The sequence below is a fragment of the Protopterus annectens genome, chromosome 8.part0 (genome assembly GCF_019279795.1).
Source record: "Protopterus annectens isolate FY-2018-M chromosome 8.part0, PAN1.0, whole genome shotgun sequence".
Taxonomy (NCBI): Eukaryota; Metazoa; Chordata; order Ceratodontiformes; family Protopteridae; genus Protopterus; species Protopterus annectens.
In genome coordinates, this window is record NC_056741.1 from 1,676,633,907 (window position 1) to 1,676,657,205 (window position 23,299).

General features: G+C 42.4%; 1 protein-coding gene across 1 annotated transcript in view; it reads left to right on the forward strand.

Moving 5' to 3' along the window:
* The window catches only part of LOC122808527 (glucose-6-phosphate exchanger SLC37A2-like), a 635,225-nt gene that overhangs the window by 26,005 nt on the left and 585,921 nt on the right, over positions 1-23,299 (forward strand). The gene's annotated exons all lie outside the window — the stretch shown is intronic.

The window sequence follows — 23,299 nt, forward strand, 5'->3', positions numbered from 1 at the left end:
GAGAGTATTGACCCAGAACAGCCCTCTTCAGTAGTCCAGTGTTCAGTTTTTCCTTATTCCTAATAATCTCTTTCTGTCCTATCTTCACTTTGTGCTACAGTCTGTTTTCTCAAGTCTTTGTCTTACCAGCAACCCATCCCCCTTTCCTAGTTAGCACATGTGCAGGTACCAGTGCTCTTCTGTCACGTCTCACTAAAATCCATTCATACAACTGGATTACGTTTGTCCAATGGCTTCTTCTGGCCATCTTTCCATGTCTGATTCTCCTGGAGATTCTTGACCTTTAGGAAAGCAACCTGGCCTTCCCTTCGGATTCTGTCTGACTTTTTCTCCATCAGTGGTGTTAGGCAATCAGGCTTGTAGTCCACTGGATTTCTTGTGTTCCCACTTCAAGTGCATGGTAGTTGTGGTCTTTTAGTTGTCTGGAAGTTCGACAAACGTCTGTTGGCTATCTATATTTTAATGGCTCTGCCAGATCACTGGCCAATTTCCTCAGGACCATGGGAGGCATCCCTTCTGGTCTGTGTGCATTCCCCTGTCTTAGGGCAGGCAGTTTTCTGTCTCTCGTTTTTTTTTTTTTTTTTTTTTTTTTTTTTTTAAATAAGAAACATCTTTATTGAAGTTTCACTTATGACTTAGGTAATCTTGCATTTATATAAATGAAAACAAACCATATCGACATTTTCAGTTGTGAACATTATACATCACCTATAATCTTCTGTACAGTCTGTCAGTCAGTTACATAGTTATTTCAATTCTTGCCTTCCCTTAAGCTTCATTCCCCCTCCAAAGCATTATTCTACATGTATTGTCAAAGTATACTTTGTCATTAGACCCATACCTCAGTGCAGGCTAAACAAAATTGTTGCTTCGAGCTCTATGTGCAGACAGTACATACAAATATTACAAATGTTTTTTCTTTCTCATATGTAACATTTGACATGACACTGGGACATAATCGCATGTTTGTATTTTCTAGCTATTAGCAGCACTTAGTATTGCATGTGTAGATAATATTGCACAGTTGAGATTTAAGCAAAAAGATGAACATTTTCAATTGCACTGAATGTAACTTGTTCTACAAGTTGTGGCACAAAAGTAAGACGCTTACAATGAGCTATTACACAAGTTAGAGAGCCTACTAGTGGGTTGATTGCACTTTAAGAAATGACATTCCTTTCAGACTGTATGGCCATTGACTAGGTGACCTGTTGGCTTGCCTTGCTGCTCAGGTTTAGTAGTCTGATAGCCTGAGGAAAGAAGCGATTTCTGAATTTAGTCATTTTGCAACATATACTTCTGTAGCATTTGCCCGAAATTAATCAGAACAATCCCTGAGCCAGGTGGGTTTGGTCTCTGACCATCTTTTTAGCTCTACCAAGACATTGTGCCGAGTGCAGGTCCTGTATAGATGGAAGCATGGATTTGGTGATATTCTTTGCCACCTTCACCACCCTTTGAAGAGTAGCCTTGCAGTTCCCATACCATGTGATATTGCTTGTCAAGATGCATTCACTGGTGCCTCTGTAGAAGGCTGTAAGGACCGAAGGTGGAAGGTTTGATCTCCTCAACCTATGTAGGAGGAAGTGCAGCCTTTCTTGTGCATTTTTGACAATGTGATTTGTGCTAATGGGCCATGTCTAGTCTTCTATGATGTGCAGCCCTAGGAATTTGGTGCTGTTCACCTTTTCTACTGTTTCTCCCTTGATTGTGAGAGGGAGATGTGCTTTATGATTTTTCCTGAAGTCCGCGATCACCTCTTTGGTTTTGTTTACGTTCAGAGTTAGGTTGATGTTCTTAGTGTTTCACTGTTGCAGTCATTACATTTGGGTAATCTGCTGGCAGGTTGCCCTCAGTCAGCCTGAATAACAAAGTCTTGGGTCCTGCGTTGGTTGCTGTCTCCTCTTCCATGACGTCAGGTCGTCAGGGGTATAAAACATGCAGCCGACACCATTTTATTCAGTGTTTCTTGCTGCGCGGTGCCTGAAGCAGAAGTAGTTCGCAAGTGCTGGTCGGCAGAGTCCTGAAATTTTCATTTTCAAGTTTCAGACCTGAAGTCCAACTAAAGCGAAGTACCCCATTGGGGAAACTTTTTCTTGCTCCTTACGGATGTCAGTAAAAGTTAATAATTGCATTACTTGTGGGAAGCAAATACCTCATAAGGATTTTCATTTGTACTGTGTTCCTTGCCTAGGCCCAGATCATAATGTACCTTGCTGTCAGTTTTGTGCTAGATTTAACCAAAGCACTATTAAGCGTCTGTATATTTTTGCTTCAAAATATTTTGGATCCAGATTTAATTACCCTGAAATGTCGTCGGTTAGCAGTCAGACTACCAGAGTTCACAAAAAACGCAAAGAAAGACAGAGACAGACCGTCAAGGTACAAAACCGGTGACAAAGCTTCTCCTAAGCCAGTTGCCCATTTGCCGGTACTCAGCGAGGTGCTTTCGCAGTCCCTGATATCCGCCACTTTTGAGTCGCAGGCTTCTACCAAGACCCATGTGGAGTCCAGTATGCCGCAAGATTCTCGGAGTATTGAACCCGCCGATGTCTTTCTTGAATGGGTCTGGAGCCGCTGAGCAGGCACCGGCTTCTGAGGGTGTTTTCAGGCCTCAACATTTTTATATAAAACTGACGCCTGCTTCAAAAGCAAGATCAAAAACATCTTCTAAGTCTAAAAAAAACAACGCATGAGCCACGTGCTCAGGCCCCTATGCCTAAAAAATAGATCAAAATGGCTGAGGACATAATTACCTTGATCAGGGGTTCCCAACCCCCCCTTGCTAAGAGGCCTAGGCAAGACACTGATTATGAATCTTCAGATCAGGTTTCTATTTTTTCTGATTCCTCTTCTGATCAGGAATTTTTCATACCACCCTATGAGGATTTAGATGCAGAAGAATCCATCCCATCTGCATCTCCTCCTGAGGATTATTCTTTTGGAGAAACCTTGCATACTTTAAGGGAACATTTTCATTGGGAGAGTCAGAATTTCTCTGAATCAAAAAAGAGGCTTAGGGTTTTCCTTCTTCAGCATAGGCCTTTGGCTATACCTCCTGTACTGGACATTGTTGTGTTTTCGGAATCAAGCATGGCTCCTGATTCCCTTCCTCCGGTCCTAGTAAGCCAGACAGATATTACAGGGCTCCTGACTCCAACAAATTTCTATTCAAAAATTCTGCTCCTGATCCTGAAACTATCTCACAGGGTCCCAAAGGTGTAAAGGCCTCTACAGCCAAAAATCCTACCCCCTCTGATAGAGATTCCAGGGTGCTGGATAGATGGGGAAAGAAGGTTTATACATCTGCAACTTTGGCAATTAGGGCCTTAAACTGCCAGTTTCATATGCTTAAATATCAACAGCATGTTATGGGCTTATTGAAACAGAAAATGATGTTGATTTCTGATTGTGTGGAAAATAAAGAATTACAGGAATTATTGCATGCAGCAGAGTAGGTTGGAAAGCATACTTTGCAATGTGGTTTTGATTCCTTGGAGGCCTCTTGCAGAGCCGCAGTTACTGGATCTGTGATTAGAAGGCATGCCTGGCTCAAGGAGCAACATCTGCCTGATCATGTTAAAGCTAAATAGTTGGATGCCCCTTTACAGCATGATACTCTGTTTGGTAATAAGGCAGAAGAGGTTTTATAGAAAATGGAAGACGAAGCTAAATATATGCAAACTGTAAAAGATTTCTTACAAGTGCAGCCACCCAGATTCAGTAGGCACTGGCCTACTAAAAATTGGTCCTTTCCTGTGTCCAACAGAGCCTCTCAAGGCAAACCCAGGCGCTCAAAAGGCTCTAGATACCAATCACAGGGTTCTTATAGGTCAAAGCAATGGGGTGCCTCCACCTACAAATCTGGAGGAAACAAAGCACAACCCTACAGTAAGCGGTCTCAATGACTTCCCTCTTCCATCACCAAGTACTTATCTTTTGGCAGCCCCCTTGAGGGGAAAATTAGCACTTCATGCTCAAAATTGGCAGTTAATTACCCAGGACAAGTGGGTATTAAACATAGTATCCCAGGGGGTACAGATTTCATTTCCATACTTTGAAAATTCCAAACAGTTGGCCAGATCTGCCACAAAATCCATGGGCAGAGGCTCAAACAAGTTACATCCCTCATGGATATGGGGCTCTTCAACCAGTGCCAGAACTGGAAAAAGGACAAGGTTTTTATTCAAGACTTTTCCTGGTACCCAGAAAAGATGATGCCTGGCATCCAATACTGGACTTATCGATTTTGAACATATACCTGGACATTCCAAAATTCAAAATGCTGACTTTACAACAGCTACTGCCTCTGCTGGGCAGGAACGCTTGGTTAGTGACTCTAGACTTGAGGCATACCTGCATATCCCAATAAGGGAATCGTGCAGAAGATACCTCCACTTCAAAGCAAGTTTTATGCATTACCAATTCTCTGCACTGCCCTTTGGCTTATCTACTGTGCCCAGGGTCTTTACAAAGTGCGTGGCACCAGTAATTGCATTTTGCAGACAAAGAAGCATACACATTTATCCTGACTTGGATGACTGTCTCATTCAAGCAAAGAACAAGGACATTCTTCTTCAACATCTGGCATTTGTAAAAAGGCTGCTAACATGCCTAGAGTACACAATAAACAAAAAGAAATCACAACTGGTACCCTCTCAAAAAATTACATTCCTGGGTGCAAGCTTGAATACAACTGCCCAGATGGCTTACCTTATGCCAGACAAAGGCAACTGACTATACTTCAAACAGATGGCAACAAAAACCCAGTTATCTGCAAGACAAATTCTGCAGGCTTTGGGGTTCATGGCATCCTGCATTCTACTAATTCCATATGGAAGACTGCATATGAGGAAACTTCGATGGTACCTAAAAGGTTTATGGAGTCAACATTGTCACAGTCTGGAAACAATGATTCCTCTCATTCCCTGCCTACAACAGGAGTTTCTTTGGTGGGCAGAGACATGTCACCAAAACAAGGGACTGTCATTCACTCTACCCCGTGCCACCCAAACCCTAACTGCAGATGCATCAGACTATGCTTGGGGGGCCCACCTGGCGGGGAGATGCATTCAGGGCATATGGAGCCCAAAACAAATGCATCTGCATATCAACCAGAAAGAGATGCTAGCTGTTCAGAATGCCCTGACAGCCTTCAAGGACTTACTTCATCCAGGACAACTACTGATAAAGACGGACAACACCACAGTTATGTAGTACATAAACAAGCAGGGGGTACACATTCCTACCCTCTTTGCAGACTAGCCATGGCATTGTGGAACACAGCCTTGACTTACAAAGTACATCTTCAAGCTCAATTCCTGCCAGGAAAACAAAATACTCTGGCAGACGACCTAAACAGAAATCGTATGGACCCCGCACAAGTGGAAACTGGATCCACAAATCTTCAGCATGGTAACACAGAAATGGGGGAGTCCAGACATAGATCTATCTGCCTCTCCCAAAAACTTAACAAATTTTTCACAAGGGCTTATCACAGACATGCATGGAAAGTGGCTGCCCTATCCTTCAGTTGGAAAAACCTATCAGTCTGCCTTTCCCCCTCTGCCTCTTCTCTCCAAGGTCTTACTAAAGGTCAGACAGGAAAAAACAAAAATGATCCTAATTGCTCCGGACTGGCCTCTCCAGTACTGGTACCCAATTCTAAGGAATATGTCTCAACTCCCTCCTTGGTACTTGCCTCAAATGCCTCATCTACTGTGGCTGATCATGTAATTATTCAAACAACACTTCTCAGTTAATCTGTGATGGATGTCATTTTGGAAGCCAGAAGGCCTAGTACTAGAAAATCTTATGCTGATAAATGGAAGAGATTCTGTGCTTGGAACCAAGCACAAGGAACGGACACAGCACAACCAAATATCCCTCAGATTTTACAATACTTGACTGAGATGCTTGACAAGGGCCTATATTTTTCTTCAATAAAAATCCATGCATCTGCCATCTTGGCTCATTACAACACAGAGCCTCCCATCTTTTCACATTATCTGCTAAAACAGTATTTGAGGGGCCAAAAATTTAAGGCCTCCCAGAATATCACCAACTCCTGCATGAGACCTCAATGTTGTGCTGGAAAAACTCACCCTGTCTCCTTTTGAACCAGCAGCTACTGCAGATATAAAGTTTTTATCTTGGAAAACAGCTTTTCGTTTGGCAATCACTTCAGCAATAAGGGCTTCAGAACTACAGGCTCTCATGGCTGTGGAGCCTTTTATTACATTTTACCCAGACAGGGTGTCCCTCAGGACCAATCCTTCCTTTATGCCTAAGATGGTATCCAGTGTGGCTCTTAACCAAACTATTCACCTGCCAACATTTTACCCAGATCCGCAGAACAAGGGGGGAGCGGATTCTGCATTCATTGGATATACACAGACAACTAAGATTCTACTTAAACAGGACCAAATTTCTAAGAAAGTCTGAGCAACTACTGGTGGCATTTGCTTCAGGATCAGAGGGGATGGCAATATCAAAGCAGACTATTTCTAAGTGGATAAGCCACTGCATTCATTTCTGTTACTTGCATCATGGTAAACCTGTGCCCAAGGGAATCGGGTCACATTCCACCAGGGCTGCCTCTACCTCAGCAGCCTTTCTCAGAGGAGTTCCAACCAAAGACATTCTAGAAGCTGCTTCACAAAGCATTATCATGTGTCTCTCTTCTCTAAATCTAGGGCAGGCTTTGCCACTGCAGTTCTGCAGGGCTTTATAGCCGCTCCTAATGCTATTTAGTTCCATCCTCCCATCCATAGCTTTGGGATTCTACCCAAATGTAATGACTGCAATGGTGAAACACGAAGAACCTAGTACAATTGTGTACACTTACCATAAAGTAGATGTTCGAGTGTATTCACTGTTGCAGTCCGGGTTCCCACCCACCCATCCCCCTTTTCTATAACTTCTCTTTCCTTCACTATATTCTAATGCCTTGGTGGTGTATTTGCTTTTAGATGAAGGTAAAGTTTATGTTGCTAAAAGTGCATTTACATATATTGCTGTTATATATATATATATATATATATATATATATATATATATATATATATATATGGGGGAAGAAAAACTGAATAAAATGGTGTCGGCTGCATGTTTTATACCCCTGATGACCTGACGTCATGGAAGAGGAGACAGCAACCAACACAGGACCCAAGACTTTGTTATTCAGGCTGACTGAGGGCAACCTGCCAGCAGATTACCCAAATATAATGACTGCAACAGTGAATACACTCTAACATCTACATTTATGGTAAGTGTACCCAACTGTACTTTGTTACACCAGTCAATCAGGTACTTCACCTCCTTCCCTGTATGCTGATTTATCACCATTGCTGATTAAGCTTACTACTGTAATGTCATCCGTGAATTTGATGATGAGATTTGAGCTGTTCCTAGCTGCGCAGTCATGGGTTATCATGGTAAACAGCAGAGGGCTGAGCATACATCCTTGCTCAGTGTAGTGCTCTTTGAGGTGCTTTTGCCAACACTCACTCTTTATGGTCTGTCAAAGAGGAAGTCCAATATCCAGTTACACATGGGAGTGCTAACACCCAAATGAATCAGTTTCTTTTTCAGATGTTGTGGTATAACTGTGTTAAAGGCAGAGCTGAAGTCAATGAATAACAGTTGGACATAACCGTTCTTATTTTCCAGGTGTGACATGGATGCCAAACTGAAAGTAATTCGACAAAGCAAATCAAAACCAAGAAAATCTAAAGGTATTACTGCTCAAAGCTAGGAGTCTAAACAAAACCTCCACTCCCTAGAAGCTCTCTTTACCCTATAGAATGCAGATATCTGTACGGTCACTGAGACATGGTTTAAAAATGCAGAGAGCACACCAAAAGTGCAAGGTTATAATGCTTTCCATAGGCCAACTACTTCACAGGAAGGTACTAAAGGTGGAGGGGTCTCTATTTACATCAGAAGTAAATATACTTCAAAGCTAGTCAAACAGGACAATGCACTTGAGCTGCTCCATGTTCAAATCACCATAGGTAAAATCCAATACCATTTCCTTGCAAGCTATAGGGCCCTCGCTATGATCCAGGTAACCCATGCCATGTGTTTAAACTCATTAGAAACACTAACCATCCAACCCTGTACCATATTCATGGGTGACTTTACCCCACTATTAAGTGGGAATCCTGTACAACGCCAAACATACATGCACAGAGATTCCTGGATTTTGTAAAGACAAACTCCTTGGATCAAAGTCAATTCACCAACCAAACAGGGGTGTGACTATACTGGATATGGTCCTCACTAATATGAGAGATTGCTGCATATCCCCTACTGTAATGCCTTTCCTGGTAAGGTCAGACCACAGAATGGTGTCCTTTGAAGTAAAAGTAAACCCTGGACCCCCAGCTAAACCTGGAATGTTTAGGAACTATTCTAAGGCTAACCTCCTGCTATTAAGTGAGTACCTGGCAAAATTTCAAGCCCCCATAAGCCCTGAACACTTCTGCCTATGCAGAACTTTAAACAGAAACCAAGTACAAGCATGTTAATAGCTGCATAGAGACAGCTGTATACACCAGGATGAAGTACATAACTAACTAAAAAAAAAACAAGCCACTCTGGTGGAATCACAGAATTAGTTGGCTATATAACAGGAGGAAGAAAATCATAGCAAAAATTAGGAGGTGCAGCATCCAGCAGGATAAAAGCACTCTCAAACTAAACAACTCTGAGGACAAATAGTCTATCTAAGCCAAATTTGAGGTAAGTTTGGCCTCTCAGGTCAAGGAACAACCAGAAAGCATTCTTTAACTATGTCCACAACCTCAAAGGCAATGCAAAATTGAGCCAGAAGATATAGCAAATGTCTTGGCTGGTAAATTCAGCTCCAACTTTACCCCCATCTCCCCCTCAGCCTTCTCAGAATATATCATCAAATGTAACTCACCCCTACTATCACCTGGGAACAGGTCCTTAATGCTCTCTCTAAGACCAAGAACACTGCATCAGTGGGCCCAGACAATATCCCAGGATGCCTTCTAAACAACATGAAACATGACCTATCCGGACCTCTGGAATTATTATTTAACTGTAGCCTTCAAACAGGCTTCGTGCTTCATGAATGGAGAAAAGCAACAGTCATCCCTCTGCACAAAGGTTGGGGCATCTTCAGACCCTGGAAACTACAGACCCATAAGTCTCACTAGTCTTGTATGTAAAGCCTTGGAAAGAATTATGGAGATGATCAATCAGCTGTAGTAAACCACCAGATACTGGACCCAACCCAGTTTGGATTCGTCAAGGGCAGATCATGCCTACTCAACCTGATCGACTTATTTGAGAAGGTCACCAAAGCAATGGATGAAGGCAAAATCGTTCACACTGCCTGCCTTGACCTGTCCAAGGCATTTGGCACAATATCCCACTCAGGCATTGTTGACAAACTCAAGAGGTTGGGTACAAACCTGTCTCACCCAGTGGATAGATAACTGGCTCACAAACAGGACCCAGGAAGTTAGAATTGTGGAGCCCACCTCTACAAAGAGGCCAGTCACAAGTGGAATCCCTCAGAGATCAGTCCTTGGACTGCTCCTTTTTGGCACTTCTCAGCAGTCCAGGCCAATGTCAGGGGTCTTTGGCTGACTAAATTTCCAGATGATTGCAAATTAGGAGCCGTCCTTGAATCTCATACTGACACAAATTTTCTCAAGGAGAGGCTGACACAAACAGCTGGTGTCAGAGCCATGGACTAAAACTAAATGCCAAGAAATGCATAATAGTACCCTTTGGGAAGTCATCCATCTGTAGTAACTATCATATTGATGACACATCACTTAGAATTGACCCAGTAGTCAGGGAATCAGGGATACACACAGATAGTAATCTAGCCTTTGATCATCACATATCTACAGTGATGAAGAAATCATTCTATTTTGCTCAACATGTGAACAAAGGTATGGCATCTGAGTCCAAGGAAGTCATTGTTCCACTGTATTCAGCATTCATCAGACCTATCATTGAGTACAATGCCCCCTTTGGTATGTACCTAACCAGGCATATCCAACAATTGGAATGTCCACAGAGGTTCCTCACTAAAAGAATACAGGATGTAACTAAAATGATCTATGTAGACAGCCTCAAGGCCCTATCCTTGAATTCTGTCTCTTACAAGCTTTTAAGGGGAGATCTATGCCTGATATACAGGGCATTGTCAGACCCCACTCTGATGGACCTCCTGCATATCTACAAAACAAACAGCACCAGAATTACCAGTTGTAAAGACTAACACTTGCCTGTGATATAAATAGGACTTGCTGGAGAGAGAGGTATGTATCCCAGAGACTACCCCATCTGTGGAATAGGCTCCCCATCCATGTGAAGTAGAGTTCTGCCCTAACCCAATTCAAGTGTAACTTGGACAATTGGATGGGAAACCAGAAGTTCATCCCTGGTTTGGCGCCTATGCCTCTGGACACAGGTAACTTGTAAATGGTTCATCTCCCATGCCCATGCTTCCACATATCAAGGGTATCAACTTGTCAGAGATTTGGGATGTATGGTTAGGCTTAAAAAGGCCCTTGTGGTCATGAGCACCTATGAACCTGTGTGTGCAGTACCAGCGCAATGACATCTGTAGTGGAGTGGTTCGTCTAATAAGCAGATTGGAGTGGATCCAGTTCTGCAGGGAGATTTTATTGTTATAGTCTGTGACCAGTCTCTCAAAGCACTTCATTACGGTAGAGATGAGTGCAACTGGACAATAGTCGTTCAGGTTTCCTGGATGAGACATTTTGGGTAGTGGCGTGATTGTTGTGTTCTTGAAGCACTTGAGTACTATGGCCTGATGTAGAGATGTGTTAAATATGTCAGTAAGAACTGTGGTCAGTTGGACAGCACAGTCTCTTAGCACATGCCCCAGAATGTGGTGTGATCTGGACGCTCTTCTTGAGTTCACCTAGCTTAAAGTTCTCTGAACATTGGCTGAGTTGAGGCAGAGTACAGTTTCATTTTGCGTGATGTTGAATTTTTGTGGCTTTTGTACTATTCCCTTAGTCAAACCTGTGGAAGTAGGTGTTGAGGTCATTTAGAAATTCAGTGTTGTCATCACACTTTGAAGATGCAGGCTTGTAATCTGTTAAGGATTCCTTGCCACAGACGTCTGGAGTCTTAGGTCTGAGAAGTGACTCTGGGTTTTCTGTCACTAGGCACATTTTGCCTTGTTTATTCCCCTATTTATGTTCTTTCTAGTCTCCCTGAGGGCATCCTTGTCTCTTGCCTTAAAAGCAGCATTGTGTACTCTTAGGAGCTCATATACCTCAATTGTGATAAAGGGTTTTTGGTTGGCCCTTATGGTGATGGTCTTGTTGACTCACATCTTCCACACACAGATATGTATGCCAACTCAGATTCCATGTACTCATCCAGACTGATGTGTTGTTTCTCCATAGCCACATCTTTAAACATAATCCAGTCCATGTTCTCAAAGCAGTCCTGGAGTGCTGAGATTGCTCCCTCTGGCCATACTCTTATTTGCTTCTTGGTTGGCTTGCTTTCCTAATAGTGGTTTGTATGCAGGTATTAACACGATGGCCAGAAGATCTGATTTACCCAAGTGTTGGTGGGGTACTGCCTTGTAAGCTGGCTTAACGTTGGTATATACTTTGTCAGTGTGTTTCCTCCCCTCATAGTGAAGTCCACATGCTAGTGATGGGTAGAAATGACTTAGGTTTGCTTGGCTGAAGTCACCAACTATTATGTGAACAAACTCGATTTTAATTCTGCAGTTTACTGATTGATTGGAGAAGTGTGGACAGTGCCTCAGTGTTGGCACTGGAAGGAATATATACAGCTGTGAGCTCACACCATTAAACTTCCTTGGCAAGTATAAGGGTCTACAGTTTAGCATCAAGAACTCAATGTTTTCAGAGCAGTGAGAGGGAACTACCTCATAGTTGGTACACCATCTGTTATTTACATAGATACAGACACCCTTCCCCACAATTTACCACTAAGGATCTGATTCCTGTCAGCTCCAAATGTCAGGTCTTCCACATGCGCCACACTATCACTGATATTATAGTTTAACCACGTCTCTGTGAACATGCGCACACAACTGTTTCTCACCTTGCTGTTTGTAGTTAGTTCTAGCCTTATGTAGTCCATCTTGTTATTCAGGGAGCGAACATTGGCTAGTAGCATAAATGGAAGTGCAGGCCTGTGTGGGTTGGCTTTTAGATTGGCAGATATTCCAACTCTAGATCCTCTTCCTCAGTCTTTCACATCTTTTCCTCATTCTAGAAGTTTTAGAAGTCATATTTGTTTGAACAAGACATTTTAGGCCATGATTGAGTATAATGCCTTCTTCCTGGAGTTCTTGGAGTTCCTTGAGTGTAGTAGACCTTACAGGCCTCACAAACAGCAGCCCATCAAACCTGCAGCACAGTGAACTTGAAGATTGAATTTCTAAAAGTTTCTTTATGCAATAACTTAGTTTAGCTTCAGTATTTTCACTTGAATGTGGATTTTATGTTGCTTTAGTTGCAAGACAAGACAGATAATGCACATTTCCCTGTCAAGTCGTAGAGCAGCTGCTGACACACAGCTGCTTTATACCCCTGACTACCTGACATCATGGAAGATGTGACCGCAACCGACGCAGGACCCACAACTTTGATATTCAGGCCGACTGAGGGCTACTGCAAGCAGATAACCCAGATGTGATGACTGCAACAGTGAATACACTAGAACATCTACATTTATGATAAGTGTACACAACTGTCCTTTACGTTTATTGTGACTTATAAAATTCAGTTTAAGACCTAGAACTTTAAAGAATTCAGCACAAACTATTATCGTGTTAGGAGGGTTTGCCATTTATACTACTTTCATAACCTCTATGGCTCCAGAGATGTGAACATTTGTTTGAAATGTGAGGACATAATTTGATTCTGTCAAAAGGCTTAGGCTCCACCCATTGGAAGTTGCATTGAAACCTTCCTGATTTCCATTGGAGTGAATGAGTTAAGGACATGCATACCAAATCCCAATTTCTCCTTATTTCTTGAGCTTCCCCCATGTTTCATCATCATCCCTTTCCACTTTGAATTATCGCCTTCTGCTTGTGCTATGTGTAGGAGCCTTAAGTGTGGAGCTCTGAAATACCCCTTCAAATCAGGTAATCCCAAACCACCTTGTTCATTTGAAAGGACAAAGTTATCCCAATTGACCCTTGCCCGTTTCCCCTTCCAGATAAAATCCTTCAACTCTTTATTAATTGATATACATAACTCTTGTTGATAAAAAAATATGCCAGACTTGTGAATAAAACTAAAGGGGCTAAAAACATTTTCACTGCTTGTGTCTTGCTATCCATATCCATAAAACAGAGCATTGGATTTCTCAGTTTTTGTATTTTGTTTAGTCTGTTCCCACATACTCTTTGCTGCCGTAACAGAATCCTTTTTAAGAAGTAGTACAAACCACAGCAAAGACCGCCAACCACGAAGTATTCTGCACAAAGTCTTTAATAGACGTGACAACAGTAAAAACAACTAGCAGTCAAATGTAAAACAAGCGCTTTTGCCTGGCTGATACCAGGCTTTATCAAGATGTGTGTATGAGGAACCCTAACCTATTTATAATACTTGATGGTCATCTGACCTACACTTAGAGTAAATTTAATAAGTTACATTCTTAAAGGTGTATCGAAAAAATATATATGTATGTATGACCTGTAATACAACCTAATATAACAATACATGCATATTTGTTAAAATCTGTTGAAATTCAGATAATACATTGTGTATGTATATAGATTAACAATACTATATTGATATCCTAAAAACATATAATTCTTAAAAATCTAAAACTTCTAAAATTCTAAAAAACAACTTACTATACATATAAACCATAAAGCGCTACTGCAGCAAAATGTAATATAAAATTTATACATTATTAATGAAGTTAATAAAAGTTGTTTATGAATTATTTATACAATGAATGCATCAAGATATAATATTATGTAAATACAAAAAAGTTTTTATTATATCCTTTGCTATAGTCTGGCCCTTCTGATTTTTAATATACTATTAATGCTAATATTATCATTTAGCCCAGGGGTTTTTGCGGCATTTAAGTTTAATTGCCACAACAGTTCCTTATATTCCAGTGACGTTTCCCAATCTCCCCCTCTTGGATTCTGAGTTGCTTGTTCTAAAACCATGAATTTTAATTGCATATTTGGACATTTTAAAGAGTGCTTATGAAAGGCGTTAGTTTCTTTCTCTTTCGCAACATCATATAGATGCTCATAAATTCTTCTTTTCAAAGACCTTTCAGTCTTCCCTATGTAAAAACGTAAACATTGGGTACATATACCAAGGTAAACTACTCCTTTAGTTGCACAGTTAGTGTCCTGTTGATTTAACCTTAAAATTCCTTGAAGTTATATGCAAGCTGTTATCATTGATCATATATGAACATTGCTTGCATGCCCCACATTTATATGTACCTAGTCTAGGGGTAGATTGTGTGAAACTGTTTTTCAAATAATCCCTTCAGATTAACATTCCTTCTATTCACAAATTTGGGCCTGTCCGATACTAACTCTTTAATATCTTCTTGTAATGTTAAAACTGGCCAATACCTTGTCACAATTTTTTCAACTTGTGACGAATCATTATATGTTTTTAGGATATCAATATACCTGTGGTTTGTACTTCTTCTTGATTGGTGACTTACTAGAATCCTTTTTAACCCATACTCCCAAATACTACTTTTTTATCATAGCTGAACCAGTTTGTGTGTGGGTACTTGGTTTACAGCCATTGCCTGATGTTCGTGTTTCACTGTTGCAGTCATTACACTTGGGTTATCCTGCTGGCAGGTGACCTGCAGTCGGCCCGAGTTCCAAAGTCTTGGTCTGGCGTCTGTTGCTGTCGCCTCTTCCCTGACAGTGTGCTAGGGGTATAAAAGTTGCAACAGACGACATTTTCTTCAGTCTTTCTTGCCACATGGTGCGCGAAGCAAAAGCAGTTCGCAAGTGCCGGTCGGCCGACTCCTGAGATTTTCAAAATTGAATTTCAGAACCGAAGTCTTCAATAAAGCTAAGTACCCCATTGGGGAAACTTTTTCTTGCTCCAGACCGATGTCAGTAAAAGTTAATAATTGTATTTCTTGTGGGAAGCAAATACCTTATAAGGACTTTCACTCTTACTGTATTCCTTGCCTAGGCCCTGACCACGACGTTACTAGTTGTCGGTTTTGTGCTAGATTCAATAAACGAACTATTAAATGCTTTGATTTTGCTCTACATTACTTTGGCCGAAAGTTTAATTACATAATGCCGTCAGAACAACCGACGACCGCAATTTATAAAAAACGCAAAGACAAAGAAAAGGGCAGGCATCCAAGGTCCAAAACTGACTACGAAGCCTCTTCTAGGCCAGTCGCCGGTTCTCAGTGAGGCGCTTTCGCAGCCCCTGACACCCGCTACCTCAGAACCACAGGCCGTAACCGACAGCCACGTGGAGACACCGAGGCCTGTGGAAACTCAAGGTATTGCGCCTACGGAAACTATACCCTCAGATGGGTCCGGAGCCGCTGAGCAGGCATTTGCTTCTGAGGGTGTTTTCAGACCTTCACAGCTTACAATTAAGCCCACTACAACAGCAAAGGTAAAGTCAAAAATACCATTAAAGACAAGGAAACAAGTACAGCATTCTCCAGAACAGTCATCCATGCCAAAGAAACAGATGCTTAAGATAGCCGAAGACCTAATTACCTTAATCAGGGGTTCCCATCCCCCACCTGACAAAAGGCCTAGGCAGGACACTGATTATGACTCCTCTGACCAGGTTTCCATTTCCTCTGATTCCTCTTCTGATCAGGGATATTCTGCCCTCCCTATGAGGACTCTGATGCAGAAGAGTCCATACCTTCAGCCTCTCCGCCTGAGGATTATTCTTTTGGGGAAACCCTGCATACCATGAGGGAGCATTTCCATTGGGAGAGCCAGGATTATTCTGAATCCAAGAAAAGTTTCAGAGACTTCCTTTTATTGCCTCAGCACAGGCCCCTGGCTATCCCCCCTGTGCTTGATATTGTTGATTATGTTTTTTCTGAATCTAGTCTGTCTCCTGATTCTTTACCCCCTGCACCAGTCAAGCCAGATAGGTACTACAGAGTCCCTGACTCTCATAAATTTCTTTACAAAAACCCTGCTGCAGACCCAGAAACAATTTCCAGGGTCCTAAAGGGGTTAAGGCTTCTACTGCTAAAAATCCTGTCCCCTCGGATAGGGATTCAAGAGCTCTGGACAGATGGGGGGGAAAAAGTTTACACTTCTACTACTTTAGCTGTAAGAGCTTTAAACTGTTGGTTTCACATGCTTAAATACCAACAGCACCTCATGTCTTTGTTAAAGCAGAAAATGGTTTAAAATACAGAAGGTTCTGACAGTAAAGAAATGCAGGATTTATTGCATGCAATTGAACAAGTGGGAAAGCATACTCTGCAATGTGGTTTTGATTCATTAGAGGCTTCTTGTAGAACCGCAGTTACAGGCTCTGTTATTCGAAGACATGCTTGGTTGAAAGAACAAAATTTACCTGACCATGTTAAAGTAAAATTATTGGATGCTCCATTACAGCATGATACTTTGGTGTTAAGGCAGAAGAGGTGTTAAAGAAAATGGAGGATAAAGCAAAGTCAATGCAGACAGTGAAAGATTTCTTACATGTTCAACCACCTAGATTTAGCAGAAACTGGCCTTCAAAAAATTGGCCCTTTCCAGTGACAGGCCACAAAGAGGCAGATAGACGCCCAAGAGGCAGATCACAGCCACAAGGCTCCTACACACCTAAGCAATGGGGTGCTTCCACCCCCAAAGTAGGGGAAGACAAATCACAACTTTATAGGAAACGGTCCCAATGACTTCCTTCTACAAATGCCAAGCACTTACCTCTTGACAGCACCCCTAGGGGGGGGAAGCTAGCACCTTTCTCAAAAAATTGGCACACGATCACCCAGGACCAATGGGTGCTGAATATTGTTTCTCAAGGTTACAGGTTCCACTTCCACACACTTCCAAAACCAAAAGGTATGCCAGACCTGCCACAAACCCAATGGGCAGAGGCACAAAAACAAATGCTGTTCAAAAAGTTCCACAGCAAGAACAGGGACAAGGATTTTACTCAGGACTTTTCTTAGTACCCAGAAAAGACAAAGCCTGGAGACCAATACTGGACCTGTCAATCCTAAATACTTTCCTGGATGTTCCAAAATTCAAAATGTTAACACTACAGCAACTTCTGCCCATGCTGGGCAAGAAGGCTTGGCTAGTTACTTTGGACCTCAAGGAGGCATACCTGCATGTCCCAATCAGACAATCTTGCAGAAGATACCTCAGATTTATTTATTTATTTTGCATTTGTTGACCGGGCTAGTCTAACTGGAATAAAATCCATTTTCAGTAGAGGCCCGGGGAGAAAAGCTCCAACACAGATAATTTTATGCAGTAAAAATAATCACAAGTTCAAAGAAGTATAACAGTAGTAAAATAGCTCTAAGCAGTTACAGCCATACACAGACACAATATATAACTAATTGTCTCAAATTCAAAGAATTATAACGGTAGTTAAAAAGGGTCTAAACAGATTACAGACATACAGATTAGGTACAGTTGTCATTACAAGCATACCTAGCTCATGATGAGGTGATATGCAATGCAATACATATAAAAACAAAATAGTTGTTTTCAATTGCAAGCAGGATAAAAAAGTATATACAGTTGATAAATTATAGAAATGTATCATATGATACAGTGAAATAGATATATAGGAAGCAGCAAGAGGGATGTAAGTAGGTAGAATATACTCTTGTTAGGAGCAGAGAAGACAGTTAGTCAGATTCATAGCAGGTTCAATGCATTACCAATTCTCTGCACTGCCTTTGGCTTATCTACTGCGCCCAGGATCTTCACAAAATGCCTGGCACCAGTAATTGCATTTTGCAGACAAAAAGGAATTCAAATATATCCCTACTTGGACGACTGCCTTATTCAAGAAGAGAGCAAGGACATTCTTCTAAAACATCTGGCGTTTGTAAAAAGATTGCTAATTTGCCTAGGGTACACAGTAAACGGAAAGAAATCAAAACTAGTGCCCTTTCAAGAGATAATATTCCTGGGTGCAAGCTTAAATACAACTGCCCAGATGGCTTATCTCACGCCAGACAAAGGCAACTGACTCATTACTTTCAAATGATGGCAACAAAGACCCAGGTGGGAGGATGACATAGGGTGGGAGGATGACATAATGGTTAAGGTGTTTACCTTAGAGACAAGGTGCAGGGTTTGATTCTCACATGGGGTAACTGGCTAGGCTTCAAATGGCCCAAAAGGGCAGCTAGCCTAGTACTAATATATGAATCTATGAATCTAAATCTCCCTGCAAGAAAAATTCTGCAGGCCCTGGGCTTCATGGCATCCTGCATTCTATTAATTCCATATGCAAAACTGCATATGAGGAAACTACAATGGTACCTAAAAAGTGTTTGGACTCAGCATTGTCACAGTCTGGAGACAATCATAACCTTAATTCCCTGCCTACAACAGGAGTTTTGATGGTGGGCCCAGGCCTGTCATCACAACAAGGGACAGCCTTTCACTCTACCCACAGCCAGGCAGACAATAACAGATGCATCAGATTATGCCTGGGGAGCACATATGGCAGGAAAAAATATTCAGGGCACGTGGACCAAGGAACAAATGCATCTTCACATCAATCAAAAAGAGATGCTAGCTGTACAGAATGCCCTGACAGCTTTCAAGGACCTAATACATCCAGAACAACTATTAATAAAGATGGACAATACCACAGTTATGTGGTACATAAACAAGCAAGGTGACACTCATTCCTACCCCCTATGCAGACAAGCCATGACTTTGTGGAACACAACACTGACCTATCAAGTACATCTGCAGGCACAATTCCTGCCAGGAACAAAAAACACACTGGCAGACGAACTAAGCAGAAATGTCATGGATCCTCATGAATGGAAGCTCAATCCACAAGTATTCAGCATGATAAGGGAATGGGGATGCCCAGACATAGATCTCTTTGCCTCCCCTCACAATTACCAAATACGGAAATTTTTCACAAGGACTCATCACCCTCAAGCATGGAAAGTGGATGCTCTTTCATTCAGCTGGAAAGGCCTGACAGTCTGTGCCTTCCCTCCGATGCCTCTTCTCACCAAAGTGTTACTAAGTCAGGCAAGAAAGGCCAAGAATGATCCTGATTGCGCCAGACTGGCCACGCCAGCACTGGTACCCAATCCTAAAGAATTTGTCTCAAGGCCCACCTTGGAATTCTACATCTAATGCTTCATCTTCTGACACAACAAGACAATCAGATTCTGCACAGTCAACTCAGAACCTTAAACCTGGCAGCATGGCAGATAATGTAGCCACTCAGACTGCACCTCTCTCTAAAGCTGTTATGGATGTCATTTTAGAAGCCAGGAGGCCCAACACTAGGAAATCTTCTGCAGAAAAATGGAAGAGATTCTGTGCATGGAACCAGGCACAAGGGCTCGAACCACTGGTCCCCAATATACCTCAGATTTTACAATACCTAACTGAGATGGACAAAGGCTTATCTTTCTCATCTATTAAAATCCATGCCTCTGCCATTTCAGCTCACATCTTCTACTGCGACAGTACCTCAGAGGGGCAAAAAATATAAGACCCCCTACTGACGCCATTGCAGTAGGGGAAGCCGGTGCTGCAGAAACACCTTCGGTTTCTGAAGGTGTCTTCAGACCGACTATCCTCACCATAAAATCTTATGCTAAGCTTAAGACTCCTCTAAAACCAAAAAAGCCTACACTTCAGTCTCCAGGTCAAGGCCCTATGCCTAAGAAACAGATGCTTAAAATGGCTGAAGATTTGATTTCTTTGATAAGGGGTTCCCAACCCCCCCCCCTGACAAAAGACCTAGACAAGAGGAGGATTATGCCTCCTATGATCAGGTGTCTCTTTCCTCAGGCTCCTCTGAGGAACAGGATTACTCCTTTCCCCCTTATGAAGATTTTGATGCAGAAGACTCTATTCCCTCAGCTTCTCCCCCTGAAGATTACTCCTTTGGGGAAACCTTACACACCATGAGGGAACATTTTCACTGGGAAGGTCAGGACTACTCTGACTCAAAGAAAAGGCTCCAAGAGTTTCTTTTACCCCCCCCCCCCCCAGCACAGACCACTTGCTATTCCCCCCAGTTTTGGACAATAGTGGATGATGTCTTAGAATCTAGTCTAAATCCAGATTCTCTGCCTCCTGCTCCAGCCAAACCAGATAGATACTATAGAGTGCCCGACTCTCACAAATTCCTTTACAAAAGCCCTGCTGCTGATCCAGAGACAATCTCCCAGGGTCCCAAAGGGGCTAAGGCTTCTATGGCTAAAAATCCTGTACCCTCAGAAAGGGACTCCAGAGCACTAGATAGGTGGGGGAAGAAGGTTTACACCTCAACTACTCTAGCTATGAGAGCACTAAATTGTCAATTTCACATGCTTAAATACCAGCAATTCCTAATGTCTCAAATAAAACAAAAGATGGGCACGCACCCTCAACAGTCTGAATTCAAGGAAATGCAAGATCTGTTACATGCAGCTGAACAGGTGGGCAAACATACTTTACAATGTGGCTTAGATGCCTTGGAAGCTTCATCTAGAGCAGCTGTTACTGGGTCTGTTATATGTAGGCATGCTTGGTTAAAGGAACAATCTCTGCCTGATCATGTTAAAGCAAAGTTACTGTATGCACCCTTACAGCAGGATGTCTTATTTGGGGTTAAAGCAGAGGAGGTTTTAAAATGGAGGATAAGGCAAAATCTATGCAGACGGTCAAAGATTTCCTACAGGTACAACCCCCAAGCTTCAGCAGAAATTGGCCAACAAAAAATTGGTCCTTTCCAGCATCTGACAGACCACAGAGGGGTAAATACAGGTGCCCAAGGGGCAGAGGACAAGCACAAATCCCTTACAAACCTCGCCAATGGGGCACTACAACACAGAAGGGAGGAGAAGACAGGTCCCAAACCACTAGAAGGCAAACACAATGACTTGAACCTCAAACTGCCAAGCAAAACCCTCTTGGCAACTCCCTTGGGAGGAAAATTAGCACTTTTTGCAGACAACTGGCACATCGTCACAAAGGACAAATGGGTCCTAGACATTATTTCACATGGATACAGATTCCATTTCCACACCTTGCCAAGGATAAAAGGAATGCCAAACCTGCCACAAAATCAATGGGCAGAGGCCCAAAAACAATTTACAGCTCTCATGGACATGAGAGCCATTCAACTGGTACCTACACAGGAGCAAGGCTAAGGATTTTACTCAAGGCTCTTTCTAGTCCCCAGAAAGGACAATGCTTGGAGAGCCATTCTGGACCTTTCAATTTTAAACACCTTCTTGCAAGTACCCAAATTCAAGATGCTAACACTACAGCAGCTTCTTCCCTTGTTGGGCAAGAAAGCTTGGCTAGTAACACTGGACCTCAAGGAGGCATACCTGCATGTCCCTATCAGAAAAAATTGCAGAAGATACCTCTGTTTCATTGCAGGTTCAACCCATTACCAATTCTCTGCACTGCCCTTTGGCTTATCTACTGTACCCAGGGACTTCACAAAATGCCTGGCACCAGTAATTGCATACTGCAGACAAAGAATTCAAATATACCCATATCTGGACGACACTCTCATCCAAGCAGAAAGCAAGGACATTCTCTTACAACACCTGGCTTTTGTAAAACATCATCTAAGTTGCCTAGGGTACACAGTAAATGAAAAGAAATCAAAACTAGTGCCCTCACAAAATGACATTCCTGGGTGCCAGCTTGAATACAACGGCCCAGATGGCTTATCTGACGCCAGACAAACAACTACAATTAACTCAATACTTCAGAACAATGGCAACAAAGACCCAACTCCCTGCAAGAAAAATTCTGCAGACCTTGCACTTCATGGCATCTTGCATACTACTAATACCATTTGCAAAATTGCATATGCGGAAATTACAATGGTACCTAAAAAGCGTATGGAGTCAACACAGCCACAGCTTGGAAACAATGATAAATCTCATTCCCTGCCTTCAATAGGAGTTTCTATGGTGGTCACAGGCATGTCACCTCAACAAGGGTCAGCCTTTCACCCTTCCTCCAACCAGGCAAACTATGACAACAGATGCATCGGACTATGCCTGGGGGGGCACACATGGCAGGACGGTGCGTTCAAGGCTTATGGACAACAGATCAAAGGAATCTGCACATCAATCAAAAAGAAATGCTAGCTGTACAAAATGCTCTGGCAGCCTTCAAGGACCTCTTGCATCCAAGACAGCTTATCATAAGAACAGACAACACCACAGTAATGTGGTACATAAACAAACAAGGGGGTACACACTCCTACCCTCTATGCAGGCAAGCAATGACCTTGTGGAACACAGCACTAGCTTACCAAGTTCAATTACAAGCTCAATTCCTGCCAGGAAAAAACACATTGGCAGACTACCTAAACAAACATCATGGATCCCCACGAGTGGAAACTGGATTCACAAGTATTCGCAATGATAACTCAAAAATGGGGGCTCCCAGACATAGACCTGTTTGCCAGCCCTCAAAGCTATCAGCTAACAAAGTTTTGCACAAGGACTTTTCACCATCAAGCTTGGAAAGTGGACGCACTCTCATTCAGTTGGAAAATGCTAACAGTATATGCCTTTCCTCCACTACCCCTTCTCACAAAGGTGCTACTGAAAGTCAGGATGGAGAGACCCCGAATGATACTCATTGCCCCAGACTGGCCACGCCAGCACTGGTACCCACTATTAAGGAATATGGCCCAGGGCCCACCATGGATTCTACCACAAATTACCCACCTGCTCACACAGCAAGACAATCGGATTCTACACAGCCAGCTCAAAACCTTAAACTTGGCTGCATGGCAAATCACCTAAGCAACCAGCCAGCTCCTCTCTCAGAAGCTGTTATGGAAGTTATTCTGGAGGCCAGGAGGCCCATCACCAGGAAAGCCTACTCAGACAAATGGAAAAGGTTTTGCACCTGGAACCAAGCTAAAGGCCAAAATACCCTTCAGCCTGACATACCTCAGATTCTGCAATATCTAACTGAGATGTTACACAGAGGGCTTTCTTTTTCATCTATTAAAATCCACGCCTCAGCCATTTCTGCTCACTACAACACGGATCCTCCCTTATTTTCACATCCACTCTCTTAAGGCAGTTTCTCAGAGGG